The following is a 27,460-nucleotide window of genomic DNA, read 5'->3' on the forward strand; positions in this document are numbered from 1 at the left end:
CGTAGACTGGGGTGGGAACATGGGACATCATGTGATCATCCAAGTGGAGATGCTTATCTGAGTAGGAAATGTCATATCCACCAAGTCACAGGGCAGAGCAGGTGCACTGCTATGTCATAGATAATAGACAATTCTGCATTCAAGCCAAGCAGGTCCACAAAGCACCAAAAGATTAAACAAACCAGAGTCCTGGATCCCATGTCACCCACCTCTCTTGAACTGACATCACTTCTTCAGCTTTCCTCTGTGGCCTAGTAGGGGAAGGTGGGGGGGAGAAGAGGGGATTCCCTACGCTGGAGTTAACCAGTAGAAAAAGAAAAAAATAATTTGAGCCTAGTTCATGGATGGATCAACTTGAAATATTGGTACAGACTGCAAATGAACAGCTGAGAAAGTTCCAGTCCCCTCACTGGAAGCTGTGAAAATCACTACAGTGGGGAAATTAGCCTGATGGGCACAGCTTTGAGGAATTCTCCCATTCGTCAGCTTTGGGTGAGGAAGACAGGCTCTGAAGGAAGTACATATACAAATTCCTGGCCAAAAGCAAATGTCTTGTAAGGTGAGAGGCATTAAAGGAGTGACATTGTAAGAGCAAAGTCAAGGACATTGGAGCAAGAGGCCTTTGGATGGACCTGTGGGATTAGGCACCGAGGGTGCGGGTCTCCACGTCTCCTATCAATGTCCACCACAGCATCTGCCACAGATGAACACTGCACATCGAGCACACAAAATTCCCCATCCAGTGAAATCAGACAGTTTCTGTCCTCGCCACACCAGGGCCTACGTGAGGGCCCAGGGATGAAGTAGTCATGGGAACAGGGACGGAGTAAAAACAAAGCTCAATCAAGACGAGCTGTCTCTCTCCAAAGTTTCTGGTGCTGAAGAATATTGGACGTGTCAGCAGCAGACATAACCTCTTGAGTCCTCAATATAGTATCATCTCCGGAGGAGACCAATCAGCTACTTGGTAGCAAGTTGATTGCAACAGCGCCTTTCAACCTGGAGGGAACTACTGATGCAGTCTTACTAGGACTGATACATATTCTGGCTAGGATTTTTGATCCCTGTCTGTGGTGCCTCTGCAAGGGCTCACAAACCACCTGATTTCTTTTTACCAAATCCTGCGTAATAGATCCAAACACTAGGAGACCCACTTTATGTCAAAGAAGTGACACCGGACCCATGAACAACACACGATCCTCTGGTTTTCTTATACACCAACACCCTGCAGAAAGTGCCAGGTCCATTGCACAGTGGAATTACCTCTTCTGTCTCAGCTCAGGGGCTGATCACTTCAAGGGTTGCTTTGCTTCCCGTCAAGACACAGAACACATCCCACAAAGGGCTATTATACTGACTTGGTATCCCCCAAAAGGTAGAATGGAGAGAACAAGAAGTGGGGGTAGAATTAGGAGTGGGCTCCCTGCTAGAAACATTCAACAAGAATCAGGATAAGCCTAGGACCACTCTCCAAGCAGAAATGAATGTGCTTGCTTCTTTTTTAAAATCTCTTTTCATGTTCTGATGGGCTGAATGTCTGTGTTCTCCCCAAATTCATGTGTTGAAATCCTTACCCTCAGTGTGAGGGTATTAGGAGGTAGGAGCCTGGAGAGGTGAGTAGGTCATGAAGATGGAGTCCTCATGAATGGGGTTCCTGCCCTGATAACAGAGACCCCAGAGAGCTCTCCCCTGGCTGTCCCCAACCTGGAAGAGGGCTCTCCCCAGAACCCAGTGATGCAGGCACCCTGAACTCACACCTTCCAAACAGTCTTCAGAACTGTGGGAAATAAGTTTCTTTTGTTTATAAGCCATCCAGCCTGTGGTTTTCTGTTATAGCAGCCCAAACTAAGACAAATGCTTCAGTATATTTATATGGTTGTGCGTATATGTCATGAGCCCCAAACCAAGACAAATGCTTTAGTATATTCACATGGTTGTTTGCATGTGTTTGCACAAGTGCATGTAAAATAGAGTGAATACCATAGACATGAAGCTCTGTAGATAATGTCTACTGCTTAGTACACTTTCATTTTGCCGCATAGTGATCACGACCACACTTTGACATGGCAGCCCTGTAGCAAATGTGCATTGAACTGAATTTCCCTTTTCTTCAGCTGAGCATTTTTCTAATGGAACAGTGGGCTTCCACAGGACGGGAAAGGAAGAAGGTAAAGAGAAGTGAGGCTCTTTCCAGCTCAGCAGTGCCTGCGAGTGACACATGGGCCCCGAGCCACTTTGACGTACCTCTCGAGGGTTCCTGATTTTCCACTCAGCTCCTTGATGTTTCTCTTCAACAAACAGTACGCTTTCCTTAATGGTACCTCCTCAGCTGTGCTGCTCATTTGTCACCTGTAAAGAAAGCTACCATTTGGTTTGCAATAAAGTAACATAGACACCTCTGAAATGGTGTTTGACAATTCATGTGCAATTTAAGCAAAATAACCCCACCCTGAAATGGAAACAATGCCCAAGACAGTTGAGCATGAATTTTCTCACAACAAACTTTTTTTTTCCTTTGACAAAACATCATTTCACCAAAGAAAAAAAGCCCACACATAAAAGGATGCTCCGTAGGGTTGTCGGCTCCCTGTGCATCCGAGTCTCAAGCAATCTTAACCCATCTTATTGTTTTGATACCTGAAATTCAAAGGGATTAGTGCATTTACCCAAAAGGGGCAGGGCTTGGTAGCGTTTTCTTAAAGCAACATGACGTTGAGATCTTTTTCCTTATAAGTCTTTCAGAAACTTCTTTTTGATTTTGACTATGTGACTTTGGAATGAAAACACAATGCTAGGTATTGGAACATCCCAGGGAATTCTCAGAATTTCCAAATACAGAATCAGAGCAGGCACAAGATGACACAAATGTTGCAAATTTTGAGTTCTTGCTCTCCTTTTCGGCCACCAAAGAAAGGGCGTTGACCATCACTTAAAATATCTAAAAACGATAGGAGCATTTGAAAAAAAAGCATAGACACAATCTGTTACCAGTATGAAACAGATCCTCCTGAGCAGACATGATGCTAAATGGAATGGCTTGACAAGCAGAAAGTAGAACACACTGAGCAATGAAATCACTTGGTCAGGTAATGTCAGGTGGTATGTGAGGAAGTTTATATGCTACAGTGAGCAGGTGATGGTGTATCTGACATATTTAAAGTATATATTTAAGATTGAGGAACACTTTGATCATACACTGAAATGTCAGCTGTGTACAGTTCTTCCTAACCTTTTAAAAATGTAGGTATAGAGGTCTTAAATTCTCCCCAGGGCAATAGAAATAGGAGTTGTAATTTTGCCTTGTCTGGAAATAATAAAAATTTAACACACTAGGGGGTCCTCACTCTAGCCTCCTTTACCTTTCATACAAAAAAAAGAACTACTTTGGGTATAAAATTACAACTTTGGGGAAAGTCATCCAGATTAGTTCATTCATTAGGCATAGATGATTTTGAACTAGTAAATGCTGAAGAAACACCCATTCATTTTTAACACACAGCTTCCTTCCTATCAAGGCAATCATGTGGGCAGAATGGAAGTCACACATGCATGCGCTTGCGGGGAGGGAAAGGGAGGGACAGAGGGAGAAAGAATGGAAGAAGAATGGAAGGGAGGAAGGGAGGAAGGAAGGAAGGAAGGAAGGAAGGAAGGAAGGAAGGAAGGAAGGAAGGAAGGAAGGAAATGTGGGGAAAAAAAGAAATGTTAATATTTGAAAAGCAAATATAAGCCCATCACCTGCCATGATGGGCTAACATAAATGTTTCTGAGCTTGCCAAAGAGAGTGTAAGTCATTGTATTAAGATATTAAAAAATAAGTTCGGGGCGCCTGGGTGGCTCAGTCGTTAAGCGTCTGCCTTCGGCTCAGGTCATGGTCCCAGGGTCCTGGGATCGAGCCCCGCATCAGGTTCTCTGCTCGGCGGGAAGCCTGCTTCTCCCTCTCCCACTCCCCCTGCTCGTGTTCCCTCTCTCGCTGTGTCTTTCTCTGTCAAATAAATAAATGAAATCTTTAAAAAAAATAAAAAATACGTTAAAACTTTCTATTAACTCAATATAAGAGCATCGATGACCCTTTTAAAAATCACCCAAACTAGGTAAAGCTTCCAAAAAATAATTAGATGTATATGTTTCTTAGTTCACCTCATTCATAATCCCATATCAAAGATGTTCTTCTTTGGGACCCTATTTTACAAATTCTACTCATACACCGCCCCCGCATACCCTCAGCTTGCTCCTTCACTGCAAGGTCAGGTGTGCCCCAGGATTCCCCTGCTCTGGGCTCTTTCTTTATTCATCAGGCAGGCACGGGCCATACTTACTGAGAGTGAAAGAAGCTTGTGGGTTGGCCACCCACAGCTGCATACCTCTTCCTCTTCTCACCCTTGGCAAAGGATGCTCAGGGAATATCACTCTGCAGGATCTGAAGGGGGCTGGGCAGTAAGGGGCTGGTGAAGTTCCAGTAGGATTGCCCAACATCACTTTCTGTGTATTGTGTGGGGAAAAGGTTGGTCTTGGCTGCTGGAGGGCCAGCCTCATAGGTGCCTGACATCCTCAGTTTCTTTCTCTTTCTTGTTGGCCCTTTCTGCCTTTTTGTTCCCTCTCCTTTCCCTCTTAAAGAGGCTTCCCCTTTTTCTTCTGTGGGTCTGGAGGGAGCAGGGAGCTGTCAGCCTCTATCAGCCCTCTGTCATTCTCCCTTAGTTTCCATAGGGTTTTGAAGCTGTCTGGAAAAGATCCATTTTGCCTGAGGCTTCTGGGCCTGATATTAGGTCTGAGGGGAATTCAGATGATCACCTTTATCCACCCCTGAAACTAAACATAGGAGAAGAGTCAGAAAGTCACAGCAACGCAAGCCCGGAGATAAGACTATAAAACGTGAGCGCACGTCACACGAGGTATTAGAAGAAATGTTTGCATGAACCAGCACTAAAGAAGGTTTGGGGGCCTCCATTATATACGGACAAAAACAAGAAGAACAAGTTTAATTTAGGCTGCAATTGGTCTAAATTTAAGTACTTGGAAGCCGGGGATGAGTCTAGATGACTTCTGACATTTTCTCTCCTCGGTATTCTATTTTTAGGAGCAGTCAATCAATCCCTTGCAGAAAAACATGAAATGTTCATATCTATAGTCCTCCAAGTTGACTTTGAAATTCATCCAGGTTGTCAGAAATATATCATGGAGCGTGCAGGAAATAATGTTTTAAACTGGCAAAATTAAAAGTAAGTATGTGTTTACAGCAATGAGGCTTCTATCAATATAAAATTATTATACACTAGCCCTATAACACATATCAGAGTTATCATCATGAAAACACAGACTGTCATCAAAGTAGAAAAAGATAAAGATAAATTTTCTAAATATAGAAAATTAATATAGGTAGGGACTTTGTATGCATAAATGCATTTCCGATCATTATCAACAAGACATCACAGCTGATCATAAAAGGTGTGGTTGCTAAATATTCCATATTCCAAATTCATCACAACAGATTCTGGAAAATTAGCACTGTGCTCTTGCTGCTGAAGCCCCCTGCACTCCCACCCCCAGGATACAAGAAAAATAGAAAAAGAAGAGCTTCGTAGGGTAATGAGAAAAGACTGTCTTCTGAGTGAATGGGGTTTGTGGAGCATCAGTTAAGGATGTTCCTCCTTTTCTATAAGAAAAGGAGATGCCCAAAATATTCCATGGTAGCGATTTCTCTCTTGCCTGAAAATTGTGAGTCCAGGAACCAACAGACTACATGCCCCAACCTGGAAGCTACAGAAAACGATGAAAGATATTTGAGAAATTCGAGAGTTGAGAAAGCAAGTGCTAAGAAAGTGCTCCTCTTAGGCTAAGGAAACCTAAAACAGGTGGTCAGTCTTCACTACCTTGATAGTGGCTCTTGAGAGAGTTGAAGGGCATAAGGAGACTCCAGGAACAAGAGCCGATGACATGGCCTTCAGCATTAGAAAAGTAGGCTCCGTGAGGAGCGAGGGCAGGGCACCGTCATCACCAGGGAGGTGGGGGTGATCCCTAACGGTAGAGCAATTGTGCCAACCCAGAAAAGAACGCACGACTCACTCTATGGAGACACAAAGAAGTTCTCTTTTCCCTCCCCATCACAACCAGAGAATTCCCCATCACCACCTTCCGACAGCTTGTAATGGATCTGCTAGTCTGGCCTCTGCAGAGGTAGGATGAAATCTTGGAGTCTGAAGTTTTAAAATGGCTATAAGTAGGGCGCCTGGGTGGCTCCATCAGTTGAACATCCGACTTTTGATTTCAGCTCAGGTCATGATCTCGGGGTCCCGGGATCGAGCCCCATATCTGGCTCTGTGCTCAGCAGGGAGTCTGCTTGAGATGTTCTCTCTCCCTCTCCCTCCCCCTCTCTTAAATAAATAAATACATCTTTAAAAAAGTGGGTATAACTAAATAAGCAGTCATAGCCAAGATAGAATATTTTTATAACTAAAGTGACTAAGAAACTAGCAGGGATATCTGAGAAGCACCCTACTAGAGGTTAAAAGGGTTTTCAACACAGTGGGACCCATATTCAGAGAAAATAAAAATGTTCCATGGAGAGAGTGTTGTAGTGTACAGTGAGGAATTTACTAATACTTTGAATACTCCAAATAAATTTACGAGAGGTAAATACATGCCGGTGACAGATCCCAAACTTCACTGTGGACTTAACAAAAATGAAGCAAACCAACCCATTGGGAGTCAGCACCAAAATTTCTGAGCCAGATGCAGTTACTTTCTAACTGACTTAGGAGAGTCTCTTAGCCTTTCTTGGCCCCTGTTCCAACACTGATAAAATGAGAAGGTTGTGTGAGGATCTAATCACATGAAGCCGGTGAAGGTTTGGGTCTTCTAGTATCCATGGTTATTCATGTCTGAGCAGATGTGAGGAGCTGAACTGAGCAACCCCAATGATGGACAAGAAGGAAGCATCCCATAAAGAGCAACTTTTTCTACTATTACTTATTACAGATGGTAAGATAATGTCTCTTTGGGGCCCAGGCCATAAAATGTATGCCTAATTTGATAGAATAGTTCATGGTGTTTACTTTAAGAGGTGCTATAGATTGAGTTAAAAATAAAAATAAAAATTGTTTCAGCCATGGTATATACCCTGTGGTATTTTGTTAAAGCAGCCCAAATGATGGATAAAAGAGGTCAACATTTACTCTCTCCATTTTTGCAAAGCACCAAATTTTGCAAAGCATAAATCAACATGTTTTTCCTCCCATTAACCCAGCCATTGAACTCCTACCTGGGAGCTGAGAGCTCCTGGTAAATAAGGTCAACAGAGTTTACTGCTATGAGCAAGTGTTTTCTGCTCTCCTCTCTTGAGAACTATGTAAATCTTTTCGTGGTAGGTTTTCTTCAGGAGCTTTTGTCAATTATTTTCCCTTCTTTTATCCTCACAATTAGGCAGGTGACGGCTCCTTAGAACTACAAAGTGATGCAGACTTCTTGCTTCCTCTGCAATGAGTCTCAGGACACTCAGGGGTCCTGCAAAGCTGACTGAGCTTGCTTTCTGCAGCCTTCCATCCCTAGCCATTCCAGATCCTTCTCTATAGGGTTCTTTACACATTCTTCTCAGCTGGGTTTATGTTTATTTGAACTCCCCCTGTCTTTGTTTACACATTTGACACTTTGCCTTCCTCCAACTTCAAATCATCCAGTGTTTCCTCACTTTTGCAAGCTGCTTCCCTCGCTGTTTTCCTGCAGACACCGATACTTGCTTTCTGGCTTTCTTTGGAGCTGAAATTTTGAGTGAATTATGCTTGACATTTAACATATGCAGAGTGAATATTCAGACTTCAAAGAATGCCAAGAAGCAGACTCCTCTGCCTTCTATTGTTTAAACAGGCACAAACTCCCACATTTTCTTTGGTTTTCAGTGTCAACTGCCTTCTTCCCTGAGTCACTGAATGAGCTCTTCTTTGCTGGGGGCAAAGCAAAGCTTACTGGCCCATTGATGTGTATAAATCGGAATTCAATCATGACACCATCTCTGTCCTCCAGGAACCCAGAAGCTAAATTCGGACTATAAAGGCTAGACGTAATGAGATTGAGCTTCTTTGCACTCTTTTAAGGAGGAAAGTGAAGTATGAGTTCATAAATACCAGCACCATCTGAGAGGGGGCTGGCAGAATTTGAAGAAAGTCCCCAGGGCACCTGGAGTTGTGGGAACAAGAAAGCAGAGGATGGGGAGCAGAGAAGAGACTGACCACGCCCAGGGAGAGGAGAAATGAGAGTTCTATTCCTTCCTCACAAAACCAACAAGTATTTAGTAAAGGAAACCAGGAACTCAAAGTGAGTGGATGGGCTTCCCCAAAACAGCCTTAATGTTCCCTTCAGCTTCAGGAAACTTGAGATGGACTTCTTCCTGACTCTAGGCCCCTGACCTAGCTTCTCATAGAACATTAACTTCAGAAAACTTGTAATTGCAAACATTTTCTCTGTCCCTTTAAAATGCTGATGGATCTTCACCAGGCCTCCTGCCAGTTTTGCAACTCAGGAATTTCTTTCTCAAGGACCTGGGAGTGATCTCTTTGAAGGGTAATCATCAAGAAAGAAGGCACCCTGTCTCCCAGTCTCTGTGGGAGGAGAGAAGCCTAACGTCAATGTGTGTGCCATTTTAGCCAACGTGGACGGACCACTCGCCCCTCAATATCCTTCAATACTTGTCCGCTAGCTCACCCCAGGGCTCAACAGTCCTCCCATCTGCCTGGTTACAAAGGAACTGAGTTGAGTTTCAACAGCCAGATCTTCACGGTGCACAAGGGCTGGGACTGAAATGTCTACAGTTTCGATTAACGTACGATGCAGGGAAACTGAATAAGGGTTTTGTGATCTCCAGGAAGCAGGTGAGAATATAAAATAATTAAAAGCCATAAAAGATATCTGCAAGTGAGCCGGGCCACCTCAGTATCTCCTAGCTGTTAACGTGATAACTCTTCTAAGCTGACACACTCAGACCCAGCGATTGCTGCCTCGGGGCTGAGGTGTCACTGACGCGGGAGCAACCCAATCACACACAGCCAGGAAGCCTAATCAACAGCTAGCAAGGGTCTCGATCACTTATGGGGGCCTGTCAGAACCCGTTGCGTTATTCCTTGTGACTAATAATTACAGCTGTAAGCAAGGGGCCTTCATACCCCTTCCATTCTGTGCTTTCAGCCCAAGCTCACAGAGACCTACGGAGGCAGCATCATTTCTTCTACAAGGTTTTCCTGGGGTAGCCAGCTGAAACTGAAGTCCACCACTTTAGCGTTACTGGGTTCCTGGAGGTGTAGCCCAGTGATGTGGCATGGGCACAATCAGAAGGAGAGGAGGGGGCATAAGAGGTAGAGGAGGAGAAGAAAAAAGCAGGTTCCATGAGGCCTGGCTCTTTAACTGATTTGCTAGGATTCTTGCCAAGGGCTAGAAGGATCCATGGTATGCACAAGATCCATGCAAATATGAGAAAGAAAGTGAGGAAGACAGGGGAGAGAGGGAGAGAGAAGCATGAAAGGAGAGAGTGAAGGAAAGACAAAAGGCATCAGAGTCTATATTTAGAGAGCAGAATTTCCCACAGCTGGGGATCACACTCTGTATTTCTTGAAAGGCTTTGGAACAGGTTATGATGCACTTACTACAAGCTTTGCTGTCAGGTTTTCTGGCATCTATGCCACTTTATTCCAAGAGGTGAGATGGAAGCTGTGTTTACATGAGTTTGTACTGCAAACGTCATCACCTTTGCTTTCTCTCATCACGTTCAAGTCTTTATCTTTAAAGCTTAAAAACCGTTCCTTCTTGATACTAAAGATATAATACTGGTCTCTCTGCTGAATTGATTTTGACAGTTCAGCCCAGGGTAAATTCCAGTCGCATAAACAGAGCATATATGGAAATACTCATAAAGTCAAGAAAATACTAGATAACATTGCCAGTGCCGGCACGGAGCATCTGAATAAACAGGAGCCTTGACTATGATTCTGAGACCTCTGCAGGAATCACTTTAGATTTTGCTACTTGTCTGGATACCAGAGCAGTGATACACGATGAGATATGAGTTCATGGGCCTTAAGGCCTCATTCTCTCATGCGTGGTTCTGGAATTCTGGATGATTCCAAAGGCCCGAGAACAGATTTACATGATACTCATAAAGCAGATCAGGACATTCCCCAGGGAACATCAGCCAGTGCGACTTCTCAGAGTCAGTGCACAATTATATTCTGCAAAGAAGCATGCTGGTGTGAACCCAGAATCTGATCAACCTTGACACGAATAACAAAGTGTCGGCTCACAAACCAAAGACACCTAGTTATAACCCCGCTCTTCCAGTAAAACTGTAGCTCATCCAAAAGTTTACAAAGCCATCCAAGCATGTGTTAGCCCCTTGAATGGGCCTGACAGCAACGTCAAAGGTTAAAACTGATGGGAAGGATGTTGGATTTTAGTGCACTGAGTGAATATAACTTTAAAAAATGACATCCACAGAGGAATAGAGATGCTTTTTAGGTAGTGCTCAACCTGAAGTCATTTCCCCCAGGCAGATGCAGTGGTGACCCATATCATTCTACCCACTCTTATTCTGTACCGCAGAGAGACCTTGGGGTGAGGGGCCACAGAAAAGAGGACATTAAAAGCTGGTGGGTGGAGAGGAAGGGAAGCTTCAGCATTTCAACTTCATGCAACAATGGTGAAGCCTCCAGACTTGATATGGAGCAATTGCAGATTGTGAAATGGAAGCTTTTCCTGCAATTAGCAACAAAGAAATAAGGTCTAGAATGCAAAAGGATGTGGGGGCATGGAACAGCACAGAGAGTGAGAGAATTGGTGGATCATACAGAAACAAAATAAGAAACAAAAGTGGAACTTACAGGAACCAGGACAGAGAAATGCCCATATTCTGATTCTTTGTTGTTATTAAAAGATCTAAGCTATGAGAACCCCATGGGTAAATCCAAAAACATGTCGAGTGAAAGGAAGTAGAGACAAGCACATGCTAACCAATTCTATTTCTATGAAGTTCATAAAGAAACAAAACTACTTCACTGAGATGGAAGTCAGACAGTGGTTAGGTTTGGGGTCAGAGGGATTGATTGGAGAGGAGCACGAGAGAGCTGAGTACTCACCACACCTTGACCCAGGTGTGCTTACACAGGGATATATATGCATTCAAAAGGAAAGAGGGATTTCTGACTTTGGTGGGTCCCATTACCCCATCAGCCTTTGGTCAGAGTAAGCACAATGGTTAATTTTAGGTCCCAAGTTGGCTCTGCCATGGTGCCCAGATATGGGGTCAGACATCATGGATGTTTCTGTGAGGCTGTTTTGCGATGAGATTAATATTTCAGATGGTGAGGCTTGAGAAAAGCAGATTGCCCTCCATAATGTGAGTGGAGATCATCCAATCAGTTGAAGGCCTGACTGGAGCAGGAGACCGACTTCCCACAAGCAAGAAGGAATTCTGCAGTAGGTGGTTTTCAGACTTGAACTACAACACTGGCTCTTTTCTGGGTCTTCAGCCTACCAGCCTACCCTAAAGATTTTGCCAATGTTCATAATAACATGAGCCAATTCCCTAAAGTAAACAAACAAATAAACACACACACACACACACACACACACACACACACACACACACACATCCTATTGATTCTGTTTCCCTGGAGAACTAGGTCAACAGTTTTTATAGAATAATACCTGCATGAGGTCTGTTCCTAACCAGAGAGGCATAGATTCTACTCCTACTTCCTAGGAATTAAACAGAATAAAAAATAAACCATCCTTGAACATTTACTCCCATCAGTCCCATTTGGTCCATATCATGAGTCTCCATAATATTAAGAAGGCACTCCCGTTCAGGCCCTAATTTAGTTTGAAAGATACACTAGGGGGTGCAAAGTGTTGACTAAGCACTGGTATTAGAATGCACTGATATGTTAAAACCTATAGTTAAGACATGTTTGAAAAGTACTTTGGAAAGTATAGAGTCAATACTCTGCTCAGCTCTCTAAACACATAAAACCAAACACACACACAAACAGTAGAAAAGCCGCCATTTGTAAAGCTTATTAGCACACGATCATCTCTCAAGAAGCCAAGCCTCTAGGTAATGTACATAAATCTTGAGGGGGGGGCAGCAAGAAAGGATTTTAGCTTTCCAGTTTTCCGACCATCCTTCTCCATCTGTTGCTTGATTAATGGAGTAGGTTTGGCACCACTCCAGTAGATTTGCCCTGCAGTCAAAGGTAAAGCACACTAATGATGACCAATAGGTAGAGAAAGAAAATGGGGAAGAGAAGCGTTGGTGATACTTAGGTGAAGAGCTGGAAATCATCCATCTCTTTTAACTCAGACTCTAAAACTATAGAGAAAACTCTTCTGATTTCTCTTTGCTCACAGCTGAGAACTCATGGAAACTTTCTGTCTTTGTTTCCTCATTTTTAATAATCAAGGAAAAGAAAATTAGAATTTTGAGCAAGTGTGCAGTGTGTGTGTGCACACGTGTGGGCACGCGCACGCACGCAGGCGGGCGTGCAGGGGAGCTGGGGAAACACCTCCGTGCGTGTGAGGCTGGGCCTTCCAGGGACTCTCTTGCCATGCTCATTCTCTGCTTCATTCCTTCTTAGCTGTTTGATTTTTAGCTAACCTCCTCAGCGACGACAGTGAAAAGAACCCAACGTGACAGCTCGAGACCAGCAAAAAAAAAAAAAAAAAACACTGGTGTATGCCCATAAAAACAATTTATATTGCCAGCAAATCTGTCCCAGGATACTTTTTGTCAGTTTTATTTGTTCAAATCCCTGTTATTTCTGCTTGAAACCACTGCTGTCATAACCATATTTTAAAAATGGGAACTAAGAAGATGAGATGGGTTTGGTGAAAATAAGGAAGAAGAGAAAGGATGGCAGGAGTGAAAAGAGCTTGACAAAATGTGCTTTGCACTTGTCTTCAGTCTGTCAAAACTTGCCCCTACTGCTGATGGGTTCTGCAGTGTGTTGGCTGGTGGCTCCATCAGTCTTAACCTACGGTAGTCTCTTAGACTGGATATCTGGGTGACCAACATGCTGTGAGCTAGCAGAGTCTACACTGGGTGGCTTTAGTCAGGGAAATTTGATCCTCATGCTAGTATCTTCTTCGAGAACCCACTACCCTTTCTGTAGGGCTGTATAGGCCTCAAGAAATACGGTCTTGTATGACGCAGTATCCCCACGGATACATTTGGAGCCAGGGCACTCTTGAGGAAACACATCCTCATTAAGCTTGGGGCAGGACCATTCCCAGGGCCACCACCTCCTAATTCCTGTGCAGCTTGATGAAGAAGTTGATGAGAAAGAAGAAAGTCATGTTAGATTCTCACTGGTGACATGAAGCCATCCCAAATGGACACTGACACATTTTTTTTTTTTTTTCAGAGAAACGAGGGGCTCAAAGTCTGTAATACCCAGAAAGCCATTGGTTTCCAGTCAGAATAAGTGTTGGTTTCCTCCCATTCTCCCCTGGATCAAAATGTACAGCAGTCTTGTCTGAATGGGGCTCTTTTATACCCAACTGTTTCTCCATGACAATGATTGCAGACAGCATGTGCAAGGAGGACCAGGCTGGGAGGAGTGTCAGCATCCACTACCTTTAAACCTACCATAAAATGGGCTTTCCCAGCAGCAAGCAGAGGATTATTCAAATTACCTATAACTGGTAGAGCTATTCCCATAGACCAGGCCGCTATTCCACTGGTGCAAGTATGCAGTGGATTAAAACATGCCCCCCAAGACCTGGCCACATATGAGGAAAGACGAATATAAAATTATTACCTTATATTAACTTTATTAGCATTTCCCTTTTGCCCCCCAAAATGAAATTTAAAGGTAACTTCACCTTTTAAAAATATTTTTACTGTCGAAAGAAATCCACCACTTGTTTGAAAAGCTCGATATGAAGAGCTGTGTGAAGAAAACTTTATAGATCTACCCCTTGCCTCTAGGAACATGTAATTTTACATGGACACACTGACTGAATCAAATCTGAACATGACAGTAATAGAAGCTAAGCTCCAACTTTAAAAGCACAGGTGCCTTAGGCTATTTAGCAAACAGAAAAGAGGCCCTACACACCTCAATAAAAAGCATGAACATATTACACACAATAATGAAACAGTTGATATCCAAAATGTCAATTCCCACTCCTCAAGAAAATATTAGATTATTATGTTCAGAATAGTTTGTTTAAGAAAGCAGAGAAGTGTATAATTTCCTGTAAAGCATGTTCATCACTGTAGAAAATGTTCTGCTGAAGACTTTAATTTTTCAACATTAACAGCACACATAACAAACATAATCTGGAAAAAAAAATAATTTACATGTGCATTTAATTACTGGACTTTGGTGAACCCCGGGAGAAGATTATAACCATGAACTATATCCCAAATCCATTGTGGACATGCTGGAGGCCTCTTGGATAAAGGATCACCTGGTAGGAGAATTTTGATGACCCCCTGAAGAGGAGGAAAAGTAAACAGCTGGGGCAGTGAAGCTTTTGATTTGCAAGTTTGCAAACTAAAGAGAAGTCTTTTAATTCTGTGAGTGACAGCAATTGATAAGACTGGCAGAGGGAACCAGAATACCGACAATAGGACACAGTTAATGGTTGAAAATGGCGGAGGTGGGGGGCGTCTCCTAGTTTCTGTGGGGAACTCTGGAGTGCATTTACTGATAAGAAGGACCTTAAGGGAGCGCAGATTGGGGTCAGGACGGGCTGGGGCTAGTAGTGGTGGGGAGGGCTCCTGTTCATCCTCAGACTTGCTCAGTTTATAATGGCCTCAAAACACCCAGGGCAAGGAGCAGAATTGTGGTATCAGGAACTCAGATGTAGATCTCGACTGAAGATACACAGCTTAGTTTATTAACTGTGATACACAACAGAGAGATGAAAGATGGAGGAATAAATAGACGGATAGACGGATGAATTGAAATATGAAGGGGGATGGCTGGAGAAAAGAACAGAGGGCTTAAAAGACAGAGACAGAGACTGAAACCGAGGTTAACCGCCAGCAAAGTGCGCCTGCACTCCAGCTCATGATGGAGCGCTCGTCCGTCACTATACATAATTTGATTTGTTTCTGACTGAGATACTAGTACCCCCACACCCTGTCTCTGATTCGAAATTTAGTTTCTAATTTGCAGGATACTAAATTCCTTAAAAAGAAACTATCGTTTAAGGGAAATGGGAAATATTTATAAGGTTTATGAAATGTCAGTCCCGGCTTTTATTGCTAACATGTCTATTAGATGTAGTAAAACCCTGACTGAAAACAGTTAAATCTAGTCTTGTCACAAGGCTACTAAAATCACTTTATATGTCACTTTATCATTTTTTCTTCCTAATGGAGTATGTGATTCAAAACATGTAGCCTTGGGGCGCCTGGGTGGCTCAGTCGTTAAGCGTCTGCCTTCAGCTTGGGTCGTGATCCCAGGGTCCTGGGATCGAGCCCCGCATCGGGCTCTCTGCTCCGCGGGAAGCCTGCTTCTCCCTCTCCCACTCCCCCTGCTTGTGTTCCCTCTCTCGCTGTGTCTCTCTCTGTCAAATAAATAAATAAAATCTTAAAAAAACAAAACAAAACATGTAGCCTCATAAAACAAGATCTGAAACTTCTAATCACATCTCTTTATGTTAAGTGTAACCAAAATAGTTCAGAATGGAAATGTGTTTGCTTAAGAGACTGGATTCAAATGACATTTCAAATACACATACACACACACACACACACACTCCAGTTTCCAAAGCAACTTAATGTTATATTGCTGTTTCTCTCGGTGTGATTTTGATAAATCATTTACATCTACTCTTGATGAAAAGGGACAGTGAGGTGGCCACATAATGTATTGGGTTAATAATAATCAGATACCCTTGTACTTACATAACCCCCTGATTCCAAGGAGCTTTAAGTACCTTGTAGATATTATCTCATTAATCCCTACAACATCAGTGTGGGATGGATGGCAAATAGTATGCTCCACTAGGTTCAGGAGAGATAGAGATGCTGATTATAATAATACATCGTGTTTGTAGAACATCCTGTGCTGAGGTGCTCAGAACATTTCACAGATGCTATCAAATGAATTGCCTAATCTTCCTAGGAGATTGGGCCCCAGCAAACATCAGCTTCCTTCAGATGACTGGGGAAAACCAAAGCATACGCAATGGCTTATTCAATTTTACTGGTGGGGACAGTCTGAAGGATTGTTTTCTCTTAAATGTGTACTTGGTGTTCCAAAAACTTAATATTATTGTTATTTATTTGATACTAAAATTAGAGAGTATGTGATAATCGACAGATAGATGGACAGACAGACAGACAGATAGATAATAGATAGATAGATAGATAGATAGATAGATAGATAGATAATAGAGAAACAGGGAGACAAAGGGGTGGTGAACCTATGATTCCATTCCTAGCCTGAGCACGGTGATAATTACCACATCATGATGTCATGCCAACAGACCCGGAGCTGCTGAGGAAAGAAAAGACCAAGGCTCTTAACTCAGTGCATTTATAGAAATTCCAATGGACTTCCTTTCCAAAAGCTAATCCCAAGCCTTTTTGAGGTAGGCATGAGGAGAGATGATACAACAGCAAGGAATTTAAGAATTCAAATAATGTTCCCATGATAAAGGTTTGAATGCCCAAAGGCAAAAAACTCCAATGACTGCAAAGGTTCTATTTAAGGGGACAAAATGACTTTTGGAAAGGCCCGATGTATCATTAAAGTTGAAAAAAGTAACCTCTCCCTGTAACCTGGCGGATTTTGCAGCCACGGTACACTCTGCTTTCACCTGAAAGAAGTGAATAGAAAGAAAACCGTTTTGTCACATCGTACAAAAGATGTCAATGAGGAAGAGGCCGCCGCGTTGAAGGAATATTCGGAGAGCTCGTGGCTGCAGGAGCGAGTGGAGGGTAGAGTCCGAAGCACAGCGGTGGGACTGCTCAGAAATCGGGCTTCAAAGGGCTGTGGAGGCTTTGGAAAGAAATGTATGTATTTTTAAGTACGATGGAAATAATTGGAGGGTTCTGAGCAGACGCTTGATATGAACTGACTTGCACTTAAAAATCACTGGATGTTTTGAGGATACTGGGTGGGAAGGACTCGGGACTGGGAACGGGACCAGTGAGGACTCTGTGTAGTAGTCAAAGGCATGACAGCACTGAGAGAAGAATATTCGACAGGGAGATAGTAGAGAGAATTGTAGGTCAACCCTGCTATTTGATTAACCAAGATATTGCATTCCCTACCTGTGATGGACCACAGAGGTCCTAAATTAAATGACATAATGGTAGCAATTGCAACGTGTTTTAAAAGCCACAAAAATAACTTACACACGTTGACTTGGTTATCATGGAAAGAGAAAGAACAAGTTGAGTCTGTTCATTTCTAATGGTTTCTATTCTTCACCCAAGCAGCTGAGACTTGCGTTGAGTGGTTTGCTTCGCAGGGAACAGAAAATCGATAATAACCAATAACTTCCCAGCTCATAACAAAGGTAAAAACCCAAACACAGATAGATGATGGGAAAAGGAGTGAGCAAGAGCCAAATTATAGGCGCTCCCCTGCTTCATCTAATAAAGATGGACACCGGTGGGCCTTTGTGTTCACCCCATTCGCAGTGTTCCTCTCGTTACCCACTGGTTGAATGTGAACGAAAAGCCAGTGCACTGTGTCCAATATTCTTTATAAACAGAGATATGTACAAGGTCTCCGAGAGCTAAAGTTCCATTCTTAACCCCGAGGCTGACTTTACGGCCTATATATACCCACTCATTTGTCAGCTCCTACTTGGTTCTTACCACACCTACCAACCTCACTGACCATTACTGCAGCTCAGTTATCTCTGCTAGAACATGGCTGTGCCCTGAGTTGAGCTGTATATAATTAATGTAATTATTTACTCGCAGGGTCACTTTTTCATTTCATTCCAGACAGTAGTTAGTACACTCAAGCAGAATGCCTAAGAATGTCTACCCAATCTAAACTCAGAAATTTAAAATGTGGTTCAGCAAAAGTAGAAAATTCCTGTTATAATACCAGTACAAAAGTAAAGCTGGCTGAAAGAAAGACACAGTGGGGCTTAACATTCGTAGTATCACTTGCAACATCCCACAAAACATCCGATTTGCAAAGAACAGGTTTCATATTTAAAGTGCCATGAATGAAAATGAAGCCAAATCTATTTAGTATCAAAGAACTAGAATTATGTTACCTCAAAGAAGGAGGTGCTCTTATTCTCAAGTACTTCTCTGTCCTTCATTAGTTTTCTAACTCATAACACATAATTCCTCCAGGCTTCCCCAGGACTGAAGAGGAAGAGTTTGCAGGGTTCTGTAGCAAAGACTACAGACCGAAGCGGGGGAAGAGAGAGTGTTTTTCTTTTAACGCCACTAAGTCCATCCTTCTTTTCTTAACTCTGATGTATTTTCCTGTGCTGCTGAACAATCTATTACTCCGCACTGGTAAAGCTTTGCCTCAGCAGGAGTTGGCGAGTGCTAAGTGGTTTATAGATTTGAATGTTGAGGCAATTTGTAAGCAGTTGGGGGAGGGGGGACCCAGATTGGTTAATGCTTTCACTTTGGCTTGCCAAATATGCATTTCATTTATAACTTAATGAATTATTTACTTTGGTTGAAATAATCTGTTCTTATTAAGGCACATCTGCTGATAATTATCAAGTGTGTGAGCAATAAAAAAAAAAAATGTATTTCACACCAGTAAGTAGAAATTTATCAATATCGGTGACAGCCAAGTTGAAACTACCTCCCCTGTCTTGTTATCTGTATTTGAAATACCTGAAACACACCTTATTACCTTGGCATATATTAATATACAATATAAAGAGTCTCTTAATATCACATTTAATTCACCATTCTTATTAAAATCTAATTAGAGTTCCCCCAAAGGAACAGTCTGAATTGAGTGATTAGGCTCACACAGCCATTGAACTCTCATTATTACTAAGGGGATAAACTCATAACATTTGGGGGATATAAAATGATTTAAATTTACATCTAGCCACCAATCACATTTTAAGTATAAAATTTCTTTAAAAGAACAAATCACAGATAAATAACTTCACAGAGAACATTCTAATGATCTCGTACACAACGCTCACATTATTTCAGTATTATATTTACTTTTGTTCCATTGGTCTTGAAATATAATGTCTTAAGCTGCAGGAGTAGGCTAGAGGAATATCAGAAATCCAACAGCTCTTCTTCCCTAGAGAGTAAAAAAAAATTTAAGTGAATCTTATATATATTTTTTGGTAGGTTGATACTGATTTGGGCCAGAAATAAAGCCACCTCAGCATAATTCGGGGGTTCATTAGGTATTCCCCTGGGACCTTCCCTTCTTCGTGCATTCAGCAAATATTAAGTGTTTACAGGGTGCCCAGCACGGTGCTGGAAACGAGGCTGCAAAATTGAACAAAACCAGAGGAGGGCGCTGCCCTGCTCCGGCTGACCATCTAATGGGGTGCTGCTGGGGTCACGGTCGCGAAGCCTACGGGGTAGGGGTTATCTCAGTTTCAGCAGGTTCTCACAGTACTTTGCTGAGTAGTGGGTAAGACCATGCCCGCTCCTTGGTACATTTAGATCTATTCCACCTTGTTTCTCCAGCTCAAACAAAACAGAGCGTAGAGGAGCGAACCCAGCGGTGTCCACATGCAAAGTCTGTCACAGTAGCCAGCGCGAACCCCTCCTCGCTCCCGGGCCTCCCCCACAGGGGACGCAATCACCAAGGAGATGTCAGTGTTTGGTTCTCAAGCAGGAGCGAGAGCGCATGCCCGTCAAGTTCTGACCAGAAACCCAGGGGTGCTGTATTGTGGGAGGTGTGTGTTAGTAAAGTTGAGGAGAGCGGAGTTTTCCGAAGAAGCATGAAGTTTTCAAAGCTGGAAAATCATTGGTTTATGTAAAAATAAACCAATGTGTATGTCTTTCCCTTCTCACTGGTCTATGGTCACCTCTCGGCCATAGTCAGTCTTACCAACTCTGTTGTGCCCCAAGCCTGGCATGTTGCCTGACATCTCCGCGGGCTCTGTGCCCACTTCCATCCCTCTCTCTGCCTGCCCTCGCTCCTCCGGTCACCGAGCTTCCCAGGGATCTGCGGGAACCACACCACTGACTACAGGCACGTGGATGGTCATAGCGGTGAAACCACAGCGCCTCCTTCAGGGTCTCCCCAGTAATGCTCCACCGGCAGCGATCTCACCAAATGTCAAGGCACCCTTCTGGTGACCGCAGGGAGTTTTGTAGGCGTGAGGCACCCTGAATATCTACCATATATCTGATTCTTTCGCCCTTTCTCTTGGGGAAACAAATGAAAATAACTGGTGTTTCCCGAGTTAGTCACATGACAATGTGTGTGAAACTCTGCGGAATTAACACATTTCACATCATTATGTCAAACCGAACCCGTAATGAACGCTTGGGAAGGTCCTCTCAGAAAAGCTGACCAACATATTTGTCTGAACTTTCTGTTTAATGTTATAGGTAGCAAGGAAGGGCCTATAATCTTAGCAGAAGTTAGGTGATAAGGTTATGATTCGATGTCATCAAGCCAATCTTTTCAACCAAAAGATTCCAGAATAGGTGGGTTAAAATTTGAAATTCATGTCTAGTTTTTTTTTGGTGGGGGGAGGCTGTTCTGTTCTGTTTTTTGATGTCCCGTATCTGTGCTCCAAAAAAACTGTGACATGAGGATTCCCGAGAACTTTCATTTCCTAAGGCAAGGGTGGAAAGTATGTAAACAGAAGACTGAGGCCCCCACAGGGCTTTCGGAACATTTTGCCATATTGCCCTAAGCAGAGATGAAGTGGCCTTCAAGTCTTTTGTCATGTGGCAATTTCTTCATCATTGCCTATTTAACAATAACTGAAAATTAGGCCTGGCTCAAAGAAGGGAATGATCCCTATGTTGAACAAGGGGTTTTCCCAATTTAACATTTGGTTGGTCAGATTCCAAGAATCCTAAACATTGGGGAGAGAATTCTGCATCCATACTCTCATCGTGTTTCCTCCATGTACCCTACTTCTTGGGTTTGCTTATCATTCCAATCATGTAACACAAATGGGTAAGCATCAGCTAATCCTATGTGCATCTAGAGATACAGGATTGAATAGGACAAACGTACTCCTTGCCTAGTGGAGCTTTTAGATTCCAGTAGAGGAAAAAAACAGAAAAGGGGGCAAGAAATTACTAAAAGACATTTGAGAAGGACCCTAACAGTGCCGAGTTCAGCTCTTAATTCAGAAAAGCAAACCAGACCGCTTTAACAAGTTTTCAATTTTACCATTTTAATTGACTAGGTTCTTTACTCCCAGGAACACTGTACCCCATTAATTCTTCAAAAATACTTTCACCAATGCTTTACCAGTGAGGACTGGGAGATTTAAGGACCATCAAGACATCATTTATGGATTGTGCTTGTGGGCAATGGAGATGAAGGGGAGCAGTGGTCAGGAGGAAATCTCTGGAGAGCTCTCAAAAGAGTTGCAGTTACACAAAACTATAAAGTCTTCTCTAATAAGATTCCAGACCCCAAGGACAGGGTAGATCACCTAAAGAGTCAGCACTGCCTTTTATTCTATTTTAATAGAAGAGAATGTAAGGTGAGCACATTTCTGAAGAATGGAGATTAGTTACTTTTCACCCTCCCCAGCAATTTTCCTTCTAGCCAAGTAAGTTTCTAGCTTAAGGGAGAACTCTGCCTTTAGTTTCCCAAAAGCCTTTTGTGACAAATGATAGCTATATTAAGCTGGTGGATAGGTATGCTGAAATAGAGAATTATTACATCTACATTGCATTGGATTCTGATTTCTTTCACTCTAGGCAACTCCGAGCTGCCTCCTTTGAAAGCTTTGTGGGCAAATTGTATCAGGAGAGGGTTTTTTTTTTTTTAAGTCTGTGGCTAGATCATGATTAACTGCTATTGTGGCTTCTTCCTTTCCAAAGTACAGGGAGAGAATGAGCTAAAGTGTGTCTCAAGCTATGGAAGACGCAATGAAAGTAACACTTCACTACAGAAAATACAGCACTGATCATAGGAATCCTTCCATCAGACAGAGAATCATTTGCCTAAAAGACTCTTACGGCTCATACATATTTTCCCCCTGTAGCATCTCTAGTAATATTCAATCTAGCCCATCCGTAGACTTCTGAAAATCCTTGCTCTCGACATCCATGTGATTATGTGTGCATTAATTAATGGAATCGCTTTGTTAGAAGCTGTCAGTCTCTATAAAATAGAGCATGTCTGATCAATATTAGGTGTATATCGACAGAATGATGTTAACTCTATGACAGGGCATCTTCCCTCTCTCCACCAAGAATTTTCTGTTATTTCAACTGCTTCCCATGTCATTAGAAGTCTAATCTAAGTTTAACCACGCCTCGGCAAAAGACAGCTCTTATCTTTTTCCATACTCACAGGCAACAAAATGCATCAGAAATGTCAGTGTGGGACATAAATGTTTATATTGCAAATAGTGTTTAAAAAGCAATATAGATATTTTTAAATATTTATAACAAATATTTCTAAAAAATAGCACCATTAATTTGGATGATTTTCAGTTAAGCTAGATAATCTGCAGATGTCAAATGGAATTTTCATACTATCTCAAATAATTGTTCAAACATTTTATTCTCTCTGTAATACCATGGCTAGAACATTGTTTGTCTAATAAGTGAAGATGGAAGGAGGGAAAGAACATGGCATGGTTTGTCATTCTTGGTGGGCTGGGATATTAATTCTTATAGATGAGTGTCCTATGAAAAACATTTCCTTTTGAGACAATTTTGGGATACAATGGAGGAGTTTTCATTCTTCTGGCAATGAGAGCCTGCATGACTTTGGCTGTTGGCTTACTCTGGGGCCATAGATGTGAAATACCTGGCAGAACTGTCCTAAGTCAACCCTGAAGGAGATATTTCATCCAGATAAGCTATAAATTAGCTGGTCAGAGTCAGCCCAAGGTTTCAGTGGGCATTACCCATCCTCTTGCATGAAAACTCAGCACTTTATTTCTAAAAGCACGAAACGCTCATCTGATTACTAGCTTTGCATAGATATCACATATGTATTTTCATAGCTGTAATTGGAAACAGCTGGATTTTGATTCTCATCCACAAGAAAGTCTATAGAGGAGATTTCCAGTCTGGTCCTTAACCGTACCCTTCAAAGGAGGCCAACAACACTGTCCTCCTTAAGGGCAACTCAAAAACTGTTCTTCATTATAAAGAAACAAAGACATAGTTTTCGAGTTTATTAGATTCTGAACAGAAAACATTTTAAAATTTAGTATGCTAATATAGAACGCCTTCATTTCTTCACTGTATCTTTTGAAGTCAGAACACTAGAGCTACACAGAAAAAAAATAGCTTGTAAAGCCCTAAACTGATGCGAAAGTGTCTCTTTTATTAGTTTCATTTATATATGATCTAGGCAATTTACCAAAATAATTAAAAATGATCTGTTTTTACTCTAAGGATTATACCAGAATCCCAAATCAAAATATAGAAATTTTATGATTAAATTACCTGTTTCATATCTAGGTTGCATTGAATTTAAAATTAGTGATTCAACATTATTCAGATGAAAATTGCAGTGAGTTTCCTATCACATCTGATCTATATATAATACATTTTATTTCCCGTAGCTTTATTTCTTTTTAAAAGCCCATATATTCCATCTATTCACAAATACCTAAAATTGACCACCAAGGGAAACTCTTTTCCTGTAACATCTTAAATTCCCCCCTTTTGCTCCTGATAAACAAACAAGATGGAAGAAAAAAACTGAACCAAATCATATGGCAAAACTATAAATGCTTGTCTCTTGAAGGCACTACCTCAGAGCCTGATTCTCAAAAAGTAAAAAATAAATAAACACTTACACAGCCGTGACGGGAATTTTCAGGGCATCTTTTATGCATGAGTAGAAATGTTCAGTGCACTAAGCTCAAAAAAGAAAAATTGAGGATTTATATGAATATATAGCAGTTTAAAATATAGGGTAGGGAGTTGGGGGAGAGAAGAGAGTCGATTGAAAGAGGAGGTGAGATTACCACTGGCAGTCAAAAACACATTATCATGAAAAAGGGTGAATGAACTCTCTGTGCTATAATGTTCCATTTCCCTCTCTGTTCTGCTTGTGCCTATATCTCTGGCATGTGGACACAGCAAGCTACATTTATCACCTCTAGGTGAGCAAAGGGCATATGACCTTGACTCTTCATCCATCAGACCCAGACATGACTGAATATCGGGAGATGGGGAAGGTCCTTCACACACGAGTCAATGAAATCAAGATTTCTGGTGCTACCATGAAAGGAAGATTAGCAATAAGGTAGGAGAACTTTATTTCTTCCAAAGGCAGAATAAGTAGGGCCACAGCCAATCTCTTTTGAGTAATGAATTCCAGGGAAGCCGAGGAATGGTTCATCAAGGTCAGAGATGAGCTGTGGTCACGGCAACCGAGACCTTCAAGTTCCTGGGATCAGATTTTCTCAATGTCGAATCTGCATACAGAGATTGTTCATTCCATTGTGCATTCCAGGAATGCAGGAAGTTTGTGGGTTGAGTACAAACCAATTAGTGTGGGACAAACTTTGAAACACTGATTGTTAGAACTGAAAGGAATCTTGAAGACCATTGAGTGAGTGCCACCATCTTACCCTACAGATGAGACGACGGAGATCCAGATGCGGGATGACTCATTGTGCATCACCCAGCACCAGAGATGTGGCATGGCCAGTGAAGATCATTAGAAAGCAGTGAGGCCACTGGATTAGGAGCCCAGGTGAATCTAATGGGGTCATCTTGATTAGTTGTCCAAATATGTAGTACAAGTAGTATCAAGGCCATAAATTCCTGTGAATTAGGACTATAATATTATACCAGAAGAGACTCTGTTCACATTCATATCTCCTTGATAATATCCATGTAAAAGGGAAAGGATTACTGAAGCCAATTCTCTTCAGTTGCCTACCATATACTTCAATTTGAAGGACACTACCAGACCCGTGTCCCAACAATGTCTGCCCCACCTGTTGGCCAGGTGACTCTAATGTCACCATCAGATCCACTCTTTGATCTTAATAAATTATCTGAAGAATACCTCTATTAGAAAGCAGTTATATTATCAGAAAAATAGCCAGTGATCTGATTAGCACTCAAGAGCACGCTAGCATGGATTCAATGATCAGGTTAGAAGGCTATCAAGCAGCAGAACCAGGGCTCTGAGGACAGAAATTTTGACAGAACGGAAAGGCATTGAAAAGGTCATAAACACAGGGCATGCACTACCGATGGGGAGCCCTAGGGGTTCCAGACAGGAGTCCGAGCCCCGATTCAGCCATTGAGTAGCCCTCTGACTTCACTTTCTGATGCTTGCTTTCCCCTGTTACTTGAAACCAATAAAGTCCAAGTCCAAGTGTTTATGAGAGGATTTAACAAAACAACGAGTAACAAATCCAAAGTCACAAGGTAATTCGTGGAAATTTCAAGACACCTCTCACTAATGTCTCTTTGCCTGGAAGGTCATAAGCTGATCATAACAAAAACTCAGAGCAAAACACTACAAAATTCCCTTGTATTTTTGGCTCAACATGGTTTACAGGGAATTCACCACTAAAAAGAGACCTATGAGTTATTAAGGTTAAAAGTAAGAATAGCTAATACCTCATAACCATCCAACTTTCTCAAAATTCCCATTCCCAAACAGTATTCCTTCAATAAGTACAGACTGCTTTCGAATGAGTATTTAAAATATGACCTTTAGCTAGACCAGCCTCTTTTCCCAAAGAATTTACAAAAGAGGCAATTGTGAAAATATCCAGGGGTCCAACAACTGCGCTATCTTCAGGATTCCCTTAAATTTAGAAAATGCTTTCCTGTGGGTTGATCCTAGGATCTTTGAGAGTGGTTCGAGAGGCCCCCAACCAATCCTCTGAGCTTTGACATTTCCTTCCTCACAATTATTAATCACCCCAAAAGTACAGGAGAAGAGTGACACGTAGGAGTCATTTTCACAAAAACCGATGTGAAGAGCAGGAGCACAGGAAAAGTTGACTGGAAAGAATCCATAAGGGAGATGCAGGGATATTTGATCACAAACAAGAAGCCCAATTGGACTCTTGAGTCCTTTCAAATTTAGACGTTCTGGGCTCTCTGAGAAGAGACAGTGCCACCTATGTCATTTACTACCAATGTTCTCTTCACTTGCTCAGTAAACACATAAATTGAGCCCACTGATCCCTGGGACTCTAAAAGCAGTCCAGCTGTGAGAAAGTTCACAGTGGATCGTGCTCCGTTCATACATGTTGGAGTATCTCTGCTCTCAATTCCAGAAAGACAAGGTTTTATTGCAGAAGCAGTACGCCCAAATTTTGACAGATGTAATTACTCACAAGTTCCAGCAAGAAGTACAGAACAATTTCCTGAAACTTCCAAATAGGAAGATGACTCTAGAGGAATATAAATTATAGATGATTTGTTCTTTAAGTAAATGTGCAGACACCAATGTTTTGCCAATGATTTCACTTCATATTATTTAAATAAGATTCAGTTCTTTCAAAATGTATTTTTGAACATTTATTGAGGGTAAATACGCTCAGAACTATATATTCTGGAAGATAGCTATCTCCATCCCCACTGGATGTTAAGAGTTGGCGATTTTAGGGCGCCTGGGTGGCTCAGTTGGTTAAGCGACTGCCTTCGGCTCAGGTCATGATCCTGGAGTCCCGGGATCGAGTCCCACATCGGGCTCCCTGCTCAGCAGGGAGTCTGCTTCTCCCTCTGACCCTCCCCCCTCTCATGTGCTCTCTCTCTCTCATTCTCGCTCTCTCAAATAAATGAATAAAATCTTTAAAAAAAAAAAAAAGAGTTGGCGATTTTAAGTCTCAGCTGGTTTATAAATGTTTTCTCACCTTTGAGAATCTTACAGTCAATAAAGCCAACATTTGGTAAGTGATGATATCTACTCTGCTGGCTCAGTCCTCCAAAAAATATTTTTACCACATTGTTTTAAAAAAGTGTTTGCACTTAGAGAAACTTTTCTGAAGTTCAATCCAAAATCAGCTGGGATGATTTAAGAACCCAAAACAGAGAGAGAGCGAGAGAAAAAAAAAAAAAAATCTATGTGCAGAAGTAATTCCTTTTCAAATGGCACCTTCTACTTAATAAATTCTCCTTACAGAGTTTGAAATTAAATTTAATCTGTAATACTAAAGAAATATTTCACTCTTTATAAGAAATGCAGTTATAATTGCAATATTTGGGCACCATTTAAATTCACAATTGGTCCTATTCTCCTTCCTTGTAATTTAACTTATTTTAAAAAAAAATCCATTTTTTTATCTGTCTCTTATGGGAAATGGGATTATTCATTTTATTTATTTATGAATTCATATCCTGGGCCTTTTCTCCATAGACAAT

Source organism: Eumetopias jubatus, unplaced genomic scaffold, assembly GCF_037043125.1.
Source record: "Eumetopias jubatus isolate StellerSeaLion01/CBP00866 unplaced genomic scaffold, mEumJub1_p1.0 scaffold_16, whole genome shotgun sequence".
NCBI lineage: Eukaryota > Metazoa > Chordata > Mammalia > Carnivora > Otariidae > Eumetopias > Eumetopias jubatus.